Below are 16,353 nucleotides of genomic sequence, written 5' to 3'. Positions count from 1 at the left end.
GAAACAAAAATTTCAATTTACGTTTAGTAAACTCATTTTAAAGTCAATCTGTAAACAATTCTGAATACAGCAACCTACAAAGAACCTTAATGGAGTAATGTTCATCCACAACTATACAAAATCCATTTTATTAAACAGAAAATATAAATATATAGTGCAAGAGATTCAAGGTATTGAAAGATCAGTAAGCAAATACAAATGTTGCATACTGATGAGCACCATTAAAGGTACCGTCACACTCAGCAACTTTCCAACGATCACGACCAGCGATACTACCTGGCCGTGATCGTTGGAAAGTCCTTGTGTGGTCGCTGGAGAGCTGTCACACAGACCACTCTCCAGCGACCAACGATGCCGAAGTCCCCGGGTAACCAGGGTAAACATCGGGTTACTAAGTGCAGGGCTGCGCTTAGTAACCTGATGTTTACCCTGGTTACCATTGTAAATGTAAAAAAAAACAAACAAAAAAAAAAAACACATACTCACATTCCGGTGCCTGTCACGTCCCCGGCGTCCGCTTCCCTGCACTCCTCCTGCATCCTGTGTCAGCGCCGGCCATAAAGCAGAGCACAGCGGTGATCCGCTGTGCTCTGCTTTACGGCCGGCGCTGACACAGGATGCAGGAGGAGTGCAGGGAAGCGGACGCCGGGGACGTGACAGGCACCGGAATGTGAGTGTGTTTGTTTTTTTACATTTACAATGGTAACCAGGGTAAACATCGGGTTACTAAGCGCGGCCCTGCACTTAGTAACCCGATATTTACCCTCGTTACCAGTGAACACATCGCTGGATCGGCGTCACACACGCCGATTCAGCGATGTCAGCGGGTGATCCAGCGACGAAATAAGGTGCTGGCCTTCTAGCTCCGACCAGCGATATCACAGCAGGATCCAGACCTTCTAGCTCCGACCAGCGATATCACAGCAGGATCCAGATCGCTGCTGCGTGTCAAACACAACGATATCGATATCCAGGACACTGCAACGTCACGGATCGCTATCGTTATAATGTTGTTCAGTGTGAAGGTACCTTAAGAGTGACTGTCAGATTTATCTGTCTACATCTAGAGATCTGACTGAGAAATAGTTATGCTGCCATACGCTGTCATGAAGATAGGTCAGATAGACCCCCTATGTAAAACACCTTTGGGGGTCTAAGGTTCTTACCCTCTGTAAAATGCAAGATCCACCACATGCATGTTTCACATAGTGCATTTGTATATCTGGGGAAAAAGCCTAAGTAATATATATTGCACAGTATCAGCAGTAATAGCATGATGTACCAGGTCAGCAACTGTCCAAGACAAATATGGATTGATCATCATTTGTAGTATCTGACCCTTCTGATCAGCAGAATGAAGGCCAAAATGTAACTGTTACAGGAGCACAATCCCACTCATGCGTTACTGGGGCTGTAGTTATGGATTGCATAGTAAACAACGATAGCCTAATCCTCAGTAGAACCAGGGGGACTTCGGCTCACATGATATAGGGATTTGTGTACTCACCGTAAAATCCTTTTCTCCAAGCCATTCATTGGGGGACAGACCGTGGGTGTATGCTGCTGCCACAAGAAGGCTGACGCTAAGTGAAACAAAGAAAGTTAGCTCCTCCCCTGCAGTATACACCCTCCTGCTGGCTCTCAGCTAACCAGTTCGGTGCAAAGGCAGTAGGAGATCAATATATATCTCTATCATGTCAAATTATAAAACAAGCACAAGCTAATAGTGTGGGAGCTGTGTCCCCCAATGAATGGCTCGGAGAACAGGATTTTACGGTGACTACACAATAATCCCTATTTCTCCTACGCCTCATTGGGGGACAGACAGTGGGACGTCGCAAAGCAGTCCCTGGGTGGAGGCAACATCAGATCAGGCCCTGTGTAACCGCTACTTACAAGTTTGCCACTGTGGCCTGCAGAGACCGCCTGCCCAGACTCATCTGTGAAAGTCTGGGAATTATAGTGCTTCAAAAAATGCATGCGGACTGGACGAACCCGCAAGCTTGCAGTCGTGCTGTGCCGACGCCTGGTGCCTAGAATCCAAGAAACCTCGATAGGCAGGGAGATAAGCTGACATCTAAAATGGAAGGATTCCTGGATGGTGTAACGAATCCACCAGGCGAACATGGCCGATGAAACGGCTAAACCCTTCCTGTAACCATCAGGAAGCAATCCTCTTACAGTGAGGTAGCCCAAATAAGAAGTGTCCAACCTTCGGAAGGACGCCGTCCTCAAGATGTACCTACTCAGAGCACTCACCACGTCCAGAACATGGGGAACCCATTCTGTTATGTGGACTGGTGCCGACAGATGAGGGAAGAATGATGCCCTCATAACTGTGGGAATACAATACCACCTTGGTAACAAGGGATGGGGATTGCGTGTAGACAACCTTGCCTTGATGGTAATAAGGGAAAAATAGTCTAAAAACAGAGCGGCTAGCTCCAAAGACTCGTCAGGATGAGGAGATCACAGGAAAAAAAAAAAAAAAAAAAAAAAAGGGGCGATGTTCCCAGATAGTAAAGTCTGTCCGAATCAAAAGGAGTCTACTGTAAGACTCCCAGGATCATTAAGGTCCCAAAGATCTAACGGTATGCGATAGGGAAGAACCACATGTGAAGACTCCCTGCGAGGAAGTCCATATTTGCAGTTTTGATGCAATAAGACGGAAAAATACTAGTTCAGCAAATGAGAAAAAACCTGACATGGTCAGTGCGGATCTCCCTGGATCACTGGGGCCCTTCCTGCTTCTGAAAAGATCTCGGAAATAGTGGAAGAGGAGTGAAGGAAACTGGTACCATGGAAGAACGAGAGCATGCACTGCGATGGCTTTTGGACCTGGAGGCCGAACCATGAACTTAGAGCACATTGGCGTTCAGTCTAGATGCCATCCGACCTACATCTGGAGTGCTCCAGAGAAGACGGATCTGATTGAAGACTTCCGGGCGAAGTTCTCACTCACATGAGGCGGGACCCTGACGACATCCACCGCCCAGAGTTCTACACCTGAGATGTGTAGTGCCGAGATCACTAAATGATAGATCGTGGCCCAACAGAGAATGTGAGGTACCTCGGCCATGACACCTGACCGTGGGTAACTGCTAGATGATTGACATATGGCACAGACGTGGGATTGTCCGATTGAAATCGGATGGGGTGACCCGCCAGAAGGCAGTGGACCTGCTGTAGAACTAGCTGTACCGTTCGCATCCCCAGAACAATGATCAGGAGAAGAGGATTGGCATCGGTAGTCACTAATAACCATTGAACCGGGAGAAATGATCTGCCCTGGATGAGGAAGTAGCTCAGAGACTACCCTCTGAAAGCCTGATTGACCTGAAGAAAACGAGAGGAGCGATGGAAACCACTTCCATTGTCGTCACCAATTTTCCTCAGAACACTCCTAGCAAATCTAATGGAATGAGGGGATGAGTGAACAAGTGCGCAAGCTCCCTGTAGAAGGGCCACGGCCTTGTCTCAAGGGAGAATCACCAAACTTCTGGAAGATTCCAGGATCATCCTCAAAATGGATTACTGCTTCGCAGGAAATGAGGAGGAAAAAAAACAAAAACTTGTGTAAGTTTACCTTCCAGCCCAGGAGAGGGAGGGTATTGCAAGAGATATAGATGACTCCGACGGGCTAAAGGAGCGGCTAGAAAGTCGACCAGATAGGGCAGGACTACCACGCCTCTAGGGTGCAAGAGGAACATGACAGCCCCATAACCCTTGCGAACACTCAGGGTGCGGTACCAAGACCGAAGGACAAGGTCGCGATTTGAAAATGCTGTTCGCAGAAGGGAAAGCGAAGGAATTTTGAAGAGGGAAAAAACATAGGAATGTGAAGGTAAGCATCCCGAATGTCGGTGGATGCCAGAAACTACCCCTTTTTCAGTTGAAGTAATGGCTGGGCGGGGGAACTCCATCCGAAGAAGGGGGACCTTGTCAAGCTTGGTAGAAGTTTGAGGTTTAAGGTCTGTTTTACTTTTCGGTCCCCATTTTGGAACCAAGATCCCTTAGATCTAGACCATCCTGGACAACTGATCCACTGCTGGTTGGGTCTATAGGAAATCAAAATAGTTAAGGTCTCTGACCAAGAGACCATTGCTCTAGCAACACATGTGGCAGCTAAGGGAGGGTAGAGCGCTGAACTGGAGGTCGCAAGACGGAACAAACTAGATTTGCTATCTGACAGTCCGTTGTATTTTTAATTGATGACCTATCGGGTAGGGATACTGGTAGGTATAACAGGAGATTCTACCCGGTTAATATGCCAAGAGGCAGAATGCGCAGCAGCATGCAGAAGGAGGAAAAACAGTCTTACTATCGCCGCTCTCTTTTGACAGTGCGGAGTTAAAATTATGAACCCTTGAACCACCATTCTCTAAACAGGGAAGTGGAGAGGGATCGTCCGCCTTCTTGCATCATCTGCTAAATAGTGGAGATGCTGAGGGGGGGGGGTGTTCGGACACCAAAAAAAGGAGCCTCTGTACATCCACAGAGTTAAGGTCCCTGGCTGGTTGTGCGGTGTTAGGCCTGGCTGTAGAAGAGGATACATGGAGGCGACACTCCATGTGCTCATCTATTGCTGGTGTGGGGAGATCGGTGTCCATTAAAAGGACCCGTCGCCCTTAATAATCAGAACAGACATCTCACGTTTTAGGTGGGAATACGTGGAGGGAACACCTCGTGTGTTGGCATATTGGCTGATAAAGGATACCGCGCTTGCAGAGGTTTCTGTCCAGTGGATCGCATATCTGGACGCTCCCTGTGAGGGTGAATGGCAAATGCTCTGCGAGGGAGTTTAGTTTCCTCATGAGGTACACTGCATGATCTAGAGTAGAAAAGAAGTCCTCGTCAATCTACAGAGATTGGTTAATGATATAAATAGGCGAATCCATCCTTTTCTGAAGTTCTGGTGAGTCCAGAACCAAGGCAATATCCGATCCATATTCAGAGACTTGTTCTCAAAATCATTGGTGAGGGATCAGGAAATAAAACTTCCATTTTCTAGGCACGTGTACGTTTCTAGGGCGACGACACAGGCGCAGTCAGCTAGAATGCAAATGAGGACAGGGGATGGGCAGCGCTCACTGCGTATGCCCAAGGCATGAGAAAAGCGCGCAGGCACCGGCTCATTTGAAAACAGCGCTGAGGACGCGGCGCCCAGCGCCAAGAGGACATGAGTGACGGCGGTGCTGCATTTGCAGCAGGGGGGAAAGACCTGCCTCCAGGACTGATTCAAGGTATTTGGGACAAATTATAAAATGGATTACTTCTGAAGTTACAGCACGAAGAACTAAAAGAACCACCTTGTCAGAATGCAGCATTAGTGCTGCACAAGGTGGCTTTTAGTTACAAACACCTGGGAGGGGAATACTGGTCATGTTAAGTACAGGGGGAAGAGAGCAGTACTTCCTTACTCGGCTGCAGAGTCGTTGTGCCCCTTTAATACAAAACCGTGCGTGTGCGTGCGTGCGTGCGTGCGTGTCGGCAGGGTGGACCAAGATGGCCACCGGGAGTTGCAGAGGTGTTAAAGTCTCGCAGAGAGTGAGAGGCGGCAATTTGGGGCAGAGCCACAGACGTGATGTGGGTGGAGCCTCGTGACTTCCACGAATAGGCCCAAGCAGGGGCCTAAATTTCTGCAGCCAGTGTGAGCAATACCAGTGTTGCTGAGGGAAGTGATCGCTCCAGTGCCAGGGAAGAAGTGCCAGAAAAGGTGGGCGGCGCTGCCTTAGTGCACCATAGTGCGTGCGTGGCTTCCGGAATGCGGCCTACACATCGGCCGAAGCCAGGGGCTAAATTTTTTGCCGCCAGCCGGAGCGTTACCTCAGGAAGGTAGGCCACAGGGAAGCTAAGGCTGCCTGTCAGCATGTGAATATCCCACTACAGAGGCCCATCGCTGACTGGATCCACTCATCGGTGCGCGTCCTGGCATGGAGCCGCCGCGATGACTGGGTTTCAGCGCCGAGGAAAGCACGTGCACTCTAATGTTCTGCTGCAGGTTGGGTATTGCAGTGTGGACGGTGCAGGGATAAACTTCAATCCACTGTCCCTTTGTTAGGGAGGTGGAGAGGAATCGTCCGCATCCTTGTGCCATCCGCTTTCACAGTGGTGGGACAGTGGGGGCTGCTCGGACGCCATAGAGAGAGGGTCCTCTGTGCATCCACGGAGTTCAGCCCCCGGGTGGACAGGGCCAGTTGTCCAGCATTAGGCCTGGCTCCAGGAGAGGATACATGGAGGAGACACTCCATGTGGTCGACTGCTGCTGGTGTGGGGAGATCAGGACCGTGAAGGAACAGTCGCCCCTGAAGTGAACTTAGGCATGGCTTCCCACGTTGCAGGAGATGGTAAGGGGAGGTATACTCGCCATGCTAGCCTGTTGAGGATTCGGGGGGAGATCGGAACCTTGAAAGGATCCGTTGCCCCCTTCACTCTGTTAATTAAAAAAAAAAAAAAAAAAAAAAATTTACAGCAAAGTAAAAATAAAACAAAACTAGATAAGATTCCCTCCCTGCTCTAAGAAGGAAAAACAAAAAAAACAAAAACACCAGCTTTAGGGTCACCAGATGTTCTAGCCAATTTTCCCTACCATTCCAGTGCACTCTCCTGAAGAGAAGAACCCTGCTAGTAAAATCAGGGGAGCCAAAGTTAAAAAGGATGAAGATTTGCAGGAACTAAACTCAACTCATCCTGTTAAACAACCCATAACCTCCATCCTGCACCTAAACTACCACTAGAATGGCCTCCAGGTTCAGTCCATTCCCCAAATTAAGCCCCAGCTTTATTGCAGCCTACACTGCAACATCAAGGGGGTGGCAATTTCTTCAGGATATTGGGCATGGACACGCCTCAGCGGCCAAGAAGCTCCTCCGTTCCCTCACCTCCATCAGTGCTCGCACTACTCATGTAACATTAACCAGTCACATTACCTCCTTCAATAGGTAAAGTAACTGCCAAAAATACAAGTTATAATACAACTTGTTAGTACGTCAGAGGTCAGATCCACTGCTTTGATATGGGCTCTGATAAACCCACGGCTTTTAACTAGTTAAATGCCGCTGTTGATAAATGCCGCTGTCGATTGCCGACAGCAGCATTTTAACTACCGCTTCTGGCTGGAAATGAGCGCATCGCTGACCCGTCACATGATTGGGGGTCAGCGATGCGTCGGCATAACTAGAGGTCTCCTTGAGACCTATATGGTTGTTGATGCCGGATTGCTGAGCGCCACCCTGTGGTCGGCACTCATTGCAATGCAAGAATTCAGCTACAAAGGAGCGATCTGAGCTTCGCTCCTATGTAGCTGAGTCGATCGAGTTGTGCCAGCTTCTAGTCATTTTATGAAGGCTATTAAAGCATGGCAAAAGTAAAAAAAATAAAAAAAAATAAAAAAATAGAAATTAACCCTATTGCTAAACGGCGTAGCGAGGGAAAAAAAAAAAAAAAAAAAAAAAAACACGCCAGAATTATTTTTTGGGTCACTGCGATCAAAAGAACGTATCTGCACCAAAATGGTATCATTAAAAAAATAAATAAAAACAACAAAACAAAAATAGAATTATTCTTACCGTTAATTCGGTTTCTAGTAACCCACCACGACAGCACACCTGGAGGATGTTACCCCTTTCCTAATAGGGACAGGAAATGACAAGAGGTTAAATAACCCCTCCCTCATCCTCCCCTCAGTGTTATTATAAAGGACCACAGGAGAATGAATGCTTCAAATTATATTTATTCTTTTCAGAACGTATATTAAGCAAAGGGAGGGATTACTCCTGCTGTCGTGGTGGGTTACTAGAAACCGAATTAACGGTAAGAATAATTCTATTTTCTCTAGTAACCCCCCACGACAGCACACCTGGAGCAGTACCCAAGAGTAATTTTTAGGGAGGGACTACAGCACTAAGGACTTTTTCTCCGAAGGCTAAGTCTTCTTTTGACATCAGGTCAAGCCTGTAATGTTTGGAGAACGTATGGACCGAGGACCATGTAGCCGTTCTGCATATTTGCTCGATGGAAGCACTGGCTTTCTCGGCCCAGGAGACAGCTGTTGCTCTAGTAGAATGGGCTGTAAGCTTTCCTGGTGGTGGAAGGCCTTGGATTTGATAAGCCTCCAGGATTGCTCTTTTGATCCAATTTGCAATTGTGGATCTGGAAGTCTTCTTCCCCTTATTCTGGCCGAGAAGATGAATAAACAGATTTTGATCTTTTCTAATCTTTTCTGATGCATGAAGATAATAGAGTACCATTCTTCGAACATCCAAAGTATGGAAATGTTCCTCTTCCTCATTCTTTGGTTCTTGATAGAATGATGGAAGAATTATCTCTTGCGATTTGTGGAAATTGGAGACGACCTTTGGGAGAAAGGATGGGTCTAATCGTAGGATAAGCCTGTCCTGAAGAATCTTCATGTAGGGCTCGTTGATTGATAGGGCTTGTAGTTCACCCACTCTTCTGGCTGTTGTTATAGCTACCAGGAAGGTGGTTTTCCAAGCGAGTTTATCCATGGTTATGGAAGATAAGGGTTCAAATGGTGGCAGTGTAAGTCCTTTCAGGACTATATTCAGGTCCCAGGATGGAACTATATTTATGGGTCTTGGAGATATGCGGGATGCCGCCGTCATGAATCTTCTTACCCATCTATGGTTGGCTAAAGACTGGTCAAAATAAGAGCTCAAGGCTGCCACTTGTACCTTGAGGGTGCTGGGTCTGAGACCCTTCTCCAGCCCATCTTGTAGAAAATCCAGGATCTTGGCTAGGTTTGGTTTATCTGGGTTAGGTTGCTCAGGAGCACACCACGTGATGAACGTCTTCCAGATCTTTTGGTAAATAGAATTAGTTACCGTTTTGCGACTTTTTTGTAATGTTTCAATTACTCTCTTTGATAGTCCTCTAGTTCTCAGAATTGAGAATTCAGAAGCCAGGCATTTAGGTGTAGCCTCTCGGGATCTGGATGCAGTATTGGCCCCTGGTAGAGAAGGTCTTTGACCGGTGGAAGTGCTATTGGCCCATCTATCTTTAGACTGATGAGGGCCCCAAACCAACCTCTTTTGGGCCAAAGTGGAGCCACTAGGATCACCTTGAGTTTTTCTGCCCTTATTTTCTGCAGGACTTTTGGTAGGATCGGCAATGGCGGGAACGCGTATGCTAGCGAGAATGTCCATGGCTGGACCAATGCGTCCACAGCTAACCCCGGATTCATCGGATCTAGCGAGAAGAACTGGTCTACCTTTGCGTTCTGACTGTTCGCGAACAAGTCCACTTCTGGCTGTCCCCATCTTTTGACTAGTATCTGAAAGACTTCTGGGTTTAGGCTCCATTCTCCTGGATGGACCTCTGTTCTGCTCAGGAAGTCGGCTTGTACGTTTATCTCCCCTTTTATGTGTAGGGCGGATATGGAGAGAACATGTTCTTCGGCCCACGAAAATATTCTTGCTGATATTCTTTTTAGATCTTCGTGTCTTGTACTTCCCTGGTGGCGAAGGTGGGCAACTGTTGTCATGTTGTCTGAGTACATTTTTAAGTGGGAATTTTGTACAAGAGTTACCGCCGCTTTGAGAACTTCTTCTACTGCTTTTAGCTCTTTGTAATTCGAGGATTGTTGTGCTATTTCGGCTGACCAGATTTCCTGGAATATGTGCTGGTCTACCGTAGCTCCCCAACCTTTTCCACTGGCATCTACTGTTATGGTCACTGCTGGGACCTGCAACCAGGGAACTCCTCTCAAGTTCTCTTTTTGTAGCCACCATGTTAATGAGGACTTTACATGCGGTGGTATCCGGATCTTTTTGTCTAGAGAACCTGGGGATCCGTCCCAGCTTGACAGAATATGAGTCTGAAGTATCCTGGTGTGGGCTTGAGCCCATGCCACCATCTGGATGCAAGATGTCATGGTACCTAGAACTGACATGGCCCATCTTAGAGATACTCTCTTCTTGTCCCGCAATGTTCTTATCCTTGATGTAAGCAGGGACCGTTTTTGTTCGGGCAAGAAAGATGTTTGTCTGTGGGAGTCTAATAAGACCCCTAAAAAGATCTTCGTTGTGGACGGAACCATATCCGATTTTTTGGGGTTTATCACCCAACCCAGAGATGACAGGATCTGGACTGTTGTTTGAAGATGTTCCTGTAGAATTGGAACCGTGGGAGCCACTACCAAGAGGTCGTCGAGGTATGGGATTATGCATATCCGTCGACTTCTGATGTACGCCATCACCTCGGACATGACCTTTGTAAAGATCCTTGGAGCTGATGATAGTCCGAATGGGAGGACATTGAACTGGAAGTGGTCTATAACTTCTCCTCTGGTGACTGCAAACCTTAGAAATTTCCGATAGGTTGGATGGACTGGGACGTGATAATATGCGTCCTGTAAGTCGATGGTTGCCATGACGAAGTCTTGCCCTATTAAGGGTACTGTCGATCTGACGGACTCCATTCTGAATCTTCTGTAGGTTACATATTGATTCAGCGGTTTCAGATTGATTATCATCCGATGGGTTCCGTTTGGTTTCCTTATCAGAAATAGGCTGGAATAATGGCCCTTGTTTCTTTCGTCTTTTGGGACTGTGGAGATCACATTGTTGATTAAGAGATCTTCTATCCCAGTTATCAGGGTGGACTGTAGCTTCGGTGTTGATAACGTTGTAGTTTTCATTCTTTTTTGGGGATATGATGTGAACTCTATTTTCATCCCCTCTTTGACCAATCTTAAGGTCCACTGATCCACACCGATCTCTTGCCAGACTGGGAGGAAGTTCGAAATCCGACCCCCCACTATGACGGCGTCATTGCTTTCTCTGGTTTTGGGGTTGTGAAAGAAAAAGATTCCTGTCTTTCCCTCCTTTCGGATAGCTCCAGCGACCTGTTTTACCCTTTCCTCTGTATTGAGGAGTATGCTCCTGCTGAGTGCGGAAGGGTCTTTTCCTAGGGTTTCTAGGTTCTGGTAAGGTCTTTTTCTTGTCTGAAGCCTTCTCCAAAAGGTCATCCAAGGCTGGTCCAAACATATACTTTCCTTTAAAGGGAATAGAACACAGCCTCATCTTGGAAGTCATATCCCCAGACCAGGATCTTAGCCAGAGTGCACGCCTTACCGAGTTTGACAGTGCGGATGATCTCGCCGTCACTCTCACGGATTCTGCAGAAGCATCTGCTAAAAAGCCTGTTGCTTTCTGGAAGATAGGCAAGGAGGCCAGAATATCTTCTCTCGGAGTACCTGAGGACAAGTGCTCCTCTAGCTGCCCCAGCCAGCGATGCATCGATCTTGCCACGCAAGTGGATACTGAATTGATGTTCAGTAAAGATGCTGACGTTTCCCACGACTTCCTTAGTAGTCCGTCCATCTTACGTTCCAGAGGGTCTCTCAGTTGGGAGGCATCCTCGAATGGTAGCGTGGTCTTTTTGGCTACTCTGGCAATCTGGACGTCCACTTTTGGAACTTCTGACCAGCATGACGCTGTCTCGGCATCCACAGGAAATCTGTCTTTAATTTCCGCTGGAGTAGTCAGCTTCTTTTCTGGGGATTCCCACTCGTCCAGAACTAAATCTCGGATGTTTTGGTGAATAGGAAACACCTGACGCTTCCTAGAACGAAGTCCTCCAAACATCTCTTCTTGCACTGACTGTGCCGTCTTCTCTTCCTCAACCTCCATAGTTTTCCTTACAGCCGTAAGGAGTTCTTCTATATCAGATGAAGAGAAGTAGTATCTCTCTTGCTGGACAGTTTCAGAGTCCAGGGATAATTCACCCTCCTCTGGGGGTTCGTCCGACGTCTCTCCCTGAGAGTCCTCCTGCTCTTCCTCCTGTGGATTAAGTTTCCTTTTCTTAGCCTCAGGAGGGGCACTAGGAGATGGTGTAGGCTGGGAAAGAGTGGCCAGAGATGTTTTAATCTCCTGCTGGATTAAGGTTTTAATCTCCTCTATCAGGGATGGACGTTCCTCGCTGATAATTTTGTCTGTGCATTCTTTGCACAATGATTTCTTGTATGAAGAGGACAGCTTCTTCATACAAACTGCGCATTTGCGGGTAGTTTTTGTTTTGCTTCCTGATGTGGGTTCCTTGTCCCCCTAAAAGAAAGGGGAGAAGGAATCATAAGACTACAACCCACATCAGGGAATGGACACCCGGGGCCAGACTACTCACTGGGGCCGGGATGGTGCTGTGTTCTGCAGGTGCAGAGCGCGAGGAAGCAGACATCTCCATAGTCTTCACCACACAGTGGTCCTACCTGCGATGTCTTCCTGTCCAGGGCCTGAATATATAGGCGACCGGACGCAGCACCTGTCCTCCTGGATGAGGACCTCCTCCTCCAGTGTCCGGAAGTACGTGGGGGGAGAACGCCGACGTCTTCCATGCTATCTCCTAGCGTTCCTGGCTGGAACGCACGAGGAACTTCCTGATTCAGAGAAGCCGGCCGGCGTCTGACGTCACATCCGGCCGCCGGCTTCAGACCGGAAGTACCCACACACGCGCGCGCGGTGCGGAGGAGGAGAAGGGCTGGAGAGCTCCGAGAGGCCTCCAGCCGAAGAACGCCCCAGACCTTACCCGCAGGCGCGGAATGGTGGCGAAGGAGTCCCGAGTCGGAGGAGACGGGAGCAGCGACAGGGAATGGACGTAAGTCTGATCCCAGCTGCCCGGCCAGATTATCTGTATTCCCCCCGGTGACCGCTGCCGGCACAGTGCACCTGGGATGACCTCTTCATCCCTAGTAGGGACAGGAAAGAACACTGAGGGGAGGATGAGGGAGGGGTTATTTAACCTCTTGTCATTTCCTGTCCCTATTAGGAAAGGGGTAACATCCTCCAGGTGTGCTGTCGTGGGGGGTTACTAGAGAAACACAAAAGTCAGTCCTCGCCAAACCCCAGACCATGAAAAATTGAGACGTTACGGGTATCAGAAAATAGCGGAAAAATTTTTTTTTTCACCACTTAAAAAAAAAACAAAAAAAAACAACCTAGACATGTTTGGAGTCTATGAACTCGTAATGCCTTGGAGAATCAGAATAGCAGATCAGTTAGCATTTAGTCAACCCAGCAAAAAAGCTAAGATAGTACTTTTTTGCAATTTCAGCGCACTTGGAATTTTTCCCCTTTCTCTAGTACATGACATGCCAAAACCAATGATGCAGATCTAAAGTGCAGCTTGTCCCGCAAAAAATAAGCCCTCACATTGACAGGGAGAAAAAGGAAAAAAAAAAAAATATATGGGTCTGGGAAGGAGGGAAGCAAAGAACAAAAACATGAATACCCCAGGTCATGACGGGGTTAAGTAAATCAGATGCAAATTTAGGTGAAGAGAACGTAAAAAAATTTTTACACAGTGGCAGAAAGTGGCTGTACCTTACTGTGGCATAGTAGAAGGTACCCAACTTTCCAGATCCACTTTTTATTTACATCACTGCACAAATAGGTGGATTTACCCTCCAGAGTCCCAGAAAAGCCAAGTGATAGAACATGTGGAGCTGTAATAGACACAGCTAAACGTTAGTGCAAGGTAGTGATGAGCGAATATACTCGGGTGACCTCCGAGTATTTGGTAGTGTTCGGAGATCTCAGGCTGCATAATTTTACAACGTTAACAGGCTGCAGAGGTACAATTGTACCTTCATATATATTTTATTGAAATTTGGCCAATATATTCTGGACCAAAACTGCAGAGATGTCACGAAATTTCAACCCTCTACGGCTTGTTGAAAAAAAGAGAGTTACTGCAGTTTTAAAACGGAATAGTTACAATTGTACCTACTCAGCCGGACGAAGGTTAAGGGTACGTGCCCACATTCAGGATGGCCGGCGGATTTGATGGAGCAGCAAACTTGCGCCGCCCCCTTCTGGAGACGCGATGATGCCAGGATGTGTTCATTGCACACATCTGGAATCATCGCACCCCACACATAGGGCCCCGTGTTATACCTTGCGGCGGCTCAGCGTTGCCACAAGGTAAACGGACATGCTGCGATCTAAAGAGACGTGCTGCATGTTCGGAATCGCAGGGCCGCCGGATGAGTGTTACCACGCATAGTGGAGACGGGATTTCATTAAATCCCCTCCACTATGCTGTAACAGGACGATGCGTGTTTGACGTTGCATCTCTACGCAGCATTTCCTGAGCGTGGAAACATACTTCAAGTTTTCATCCCAGCAGCAGAATGATTTACAGCCATTACCCAGGCTGAGTACATGTGGGGGTTGCCTGGTTGCTAGGGAATTCCTACATGTAATCAAGCTGGCCAATAGCTGTAAATCATTCAGCTGCCGGTATGAAAACCTAATCTTCGAACACTAACAAATACTTGGAGGTCACCAAAGCATGGGTCTACATGATACCTTCTTCTCTTGATGTGCTTGTGGCCTCTGCTCTTGTGAAAAAGAATCTGACGCCGCGAAACGACAAAAGGGCCGAAATTGCCGCCTAGGAGGAGGGCGGCGAGGTTTAGACTGGGGAAGGGAACTTGTGCCCCCAGTGGCGTCCTTAATGATTTGGTCCAGCTTAGAACCAAAGAGACGTGAAACCTGAAAAGGCAAGCTGGTAAGTGACTTTTTTGGAAGACAAATCCGCCTGCCAGGCCTTGAGCCAAACGGTCCGACGGATGGCAACAGCATTGCTGGACGCCTGAGCCGCACAAGATGCAGCATCCAGAAAAGCGGAGACCAAGTATTCCCCCGCATGAGAAATCTGGTTGGCAAGCTCCGCCAACTGTTCGGAAGGGGCCCTGTCCAGGATGCCTCCACAGAGCAGTTTGGCCCATTTGGATATAGATTTTGAAACCCAAGTGGAAGCAAGGCCGGGCATAGAGTAGACAGAGCCGCTTCAAAGGCTGACTTTGAAGGATTCCAACAATAGAATCATAGAATCCTTTGCAGAGACACTCCCGGACAGCAGAAGGACTGTTGGTGGACAGCCTGGAAACTGGAGGATCCACAGAGGGAGAAGCAGTCCAGTTGGCGGTGAGCTCCAGAGAAAAAAAAAAAAATATATATATAAAATGCCAAGGCGCTTTCCTCTTTGAAAACATCTGGTCGGATTCCCTTTCTCTGGCCAGAATCTCCTCTAATTCAGGGTGAGAAGCGAAGAACTTTGAAGGTGGTTTAGACAGTCTAAACGAAAAAGCCTGGTCTGCGGGTTCCGTAGAGGAGTCTTTGATGCCACAGGTCTGATTTATCGCTCCAATGAGGCTCTGAACTGTATCCCTCATGCTAGAGATTTGGTTCGAGTCCAGCTCCAAAATATCCTCCGAATATCCATCTGAGAACACCTCGCCTGACTCAGGGGAGGAGGACTGGGGGAAGCCGAACGTAGAGAAGGACCATGAGGCGAGATGGAACGGGAAGAGGACTCAGACCGGCTTTACTGTTTGGATCTTTTGTAGCCTATAATGGAAGTTGGACGGAGCATCCTGCGACCTGCTGGCCACTACGGGAGTCTGCAGGGGCAGTCTATCAAGCACTGACAAGAGTTTGAGATACCCATGTGAGATCCGCTACCGATTGTGACAGGAAGCCCAGCCTGGAGTGGAGGCATCACTCAAGCGGAGCGGCAGGGGGAATCCTGGGCGGTGGGCATAATCGGATTGCTGCAGGCCTGACCGAGGGGAGAAGACTGACCTGAAGGAAGCTTGCACCTACAAAACGAACATGCCAGCGTCACACTAGCGAGTTTTACGGACGTATGAGAGGTGCAGAAAATATGGATTGCACACGGTACAATGATTTTCTATGGCCCAGCTCCTATCTGCTGTATTTTACGTTCTTCTATGGCTGTAGGGGGGAAGGAGGGAAAAAAAAAAAAAATAATCGCAGCATGCTGCGTTTGTCACCATATTGCGCAAAAAATACGCCAATGAAAGTCTATGGGGGTGAGAAAAATACGAATTACACACGGACCAACAGTGTGACTTGCGAGAAATACGCAGCGGTGTTCTATAAAAAAGCCAGCAATTCAGTGCGGTGTACAGTAAAAATCACACTGAGAATAGATAAAATAGATGTCTACACATAGTATATGGAGAGAATATATATTTATAATGGTGGCCCGATTCTAACGCATCGGGTATTCTAGAATATGCATGTCCACGTAGTATATTGCCCAGCCACACAGTACAGTACATTGCCCAGCACAGAGCCATGTAGTATAGAGACTTAAAAAAAAAAAAAAAAAAAAATATAAACACTCTCACCAATAGCCCGTTGAAGTCGTGCTATACTCACCCTCCGCCGCCTTTCTCGCTCCTCTCCACGCTCCCGGGAACGCTCCATTGCAAGCGGCAGCTTGCGGTCCCAGGGCTAGTGTAAGCAGGACCTATGATGACGTCGCGGATGACGTGGGCTCCCGTACAATTTTCTCCACCAGAGTGAA

At 47.8% G+C, this 16,353-nt stretch overlaps 1 protein-coding gene across 2 annotated transcripts in view; it reads right to left on the bottom strand.

Annotated features, from left to right (window-relative positions):
- Window positions 1-16,353, bottom strand: part of EIF4ENIF1 (eukaryotic translation initiation factor 4E nuclear import factor 1) — a 72,780-nt gene that overhangs the window by 682 nt on the left and 55,745 nt on the right. The window lies entirely within an intron of this gene.

This window comes from Ranitomeya imitator, chromosome 1 (genome assembly GCF_032444005.1).
Source record: "Ranitomeya imitator isolate aRanImi1 chromosome 1, aRanImi1.pri, whole genome shotgun sequence".
NCBI classification, from domain to species: Eukaryota; Metazoa; Chordata; class Amphibia; order Anura; family Dendrobatidae; genus Ranitomeya; species Ranitomeya imitator.
The sequence above is the reverse complement of the archived record's forward strand: the minus strand, read 5'-3'. Positions and strand labels throughout refer to the sequence as shown.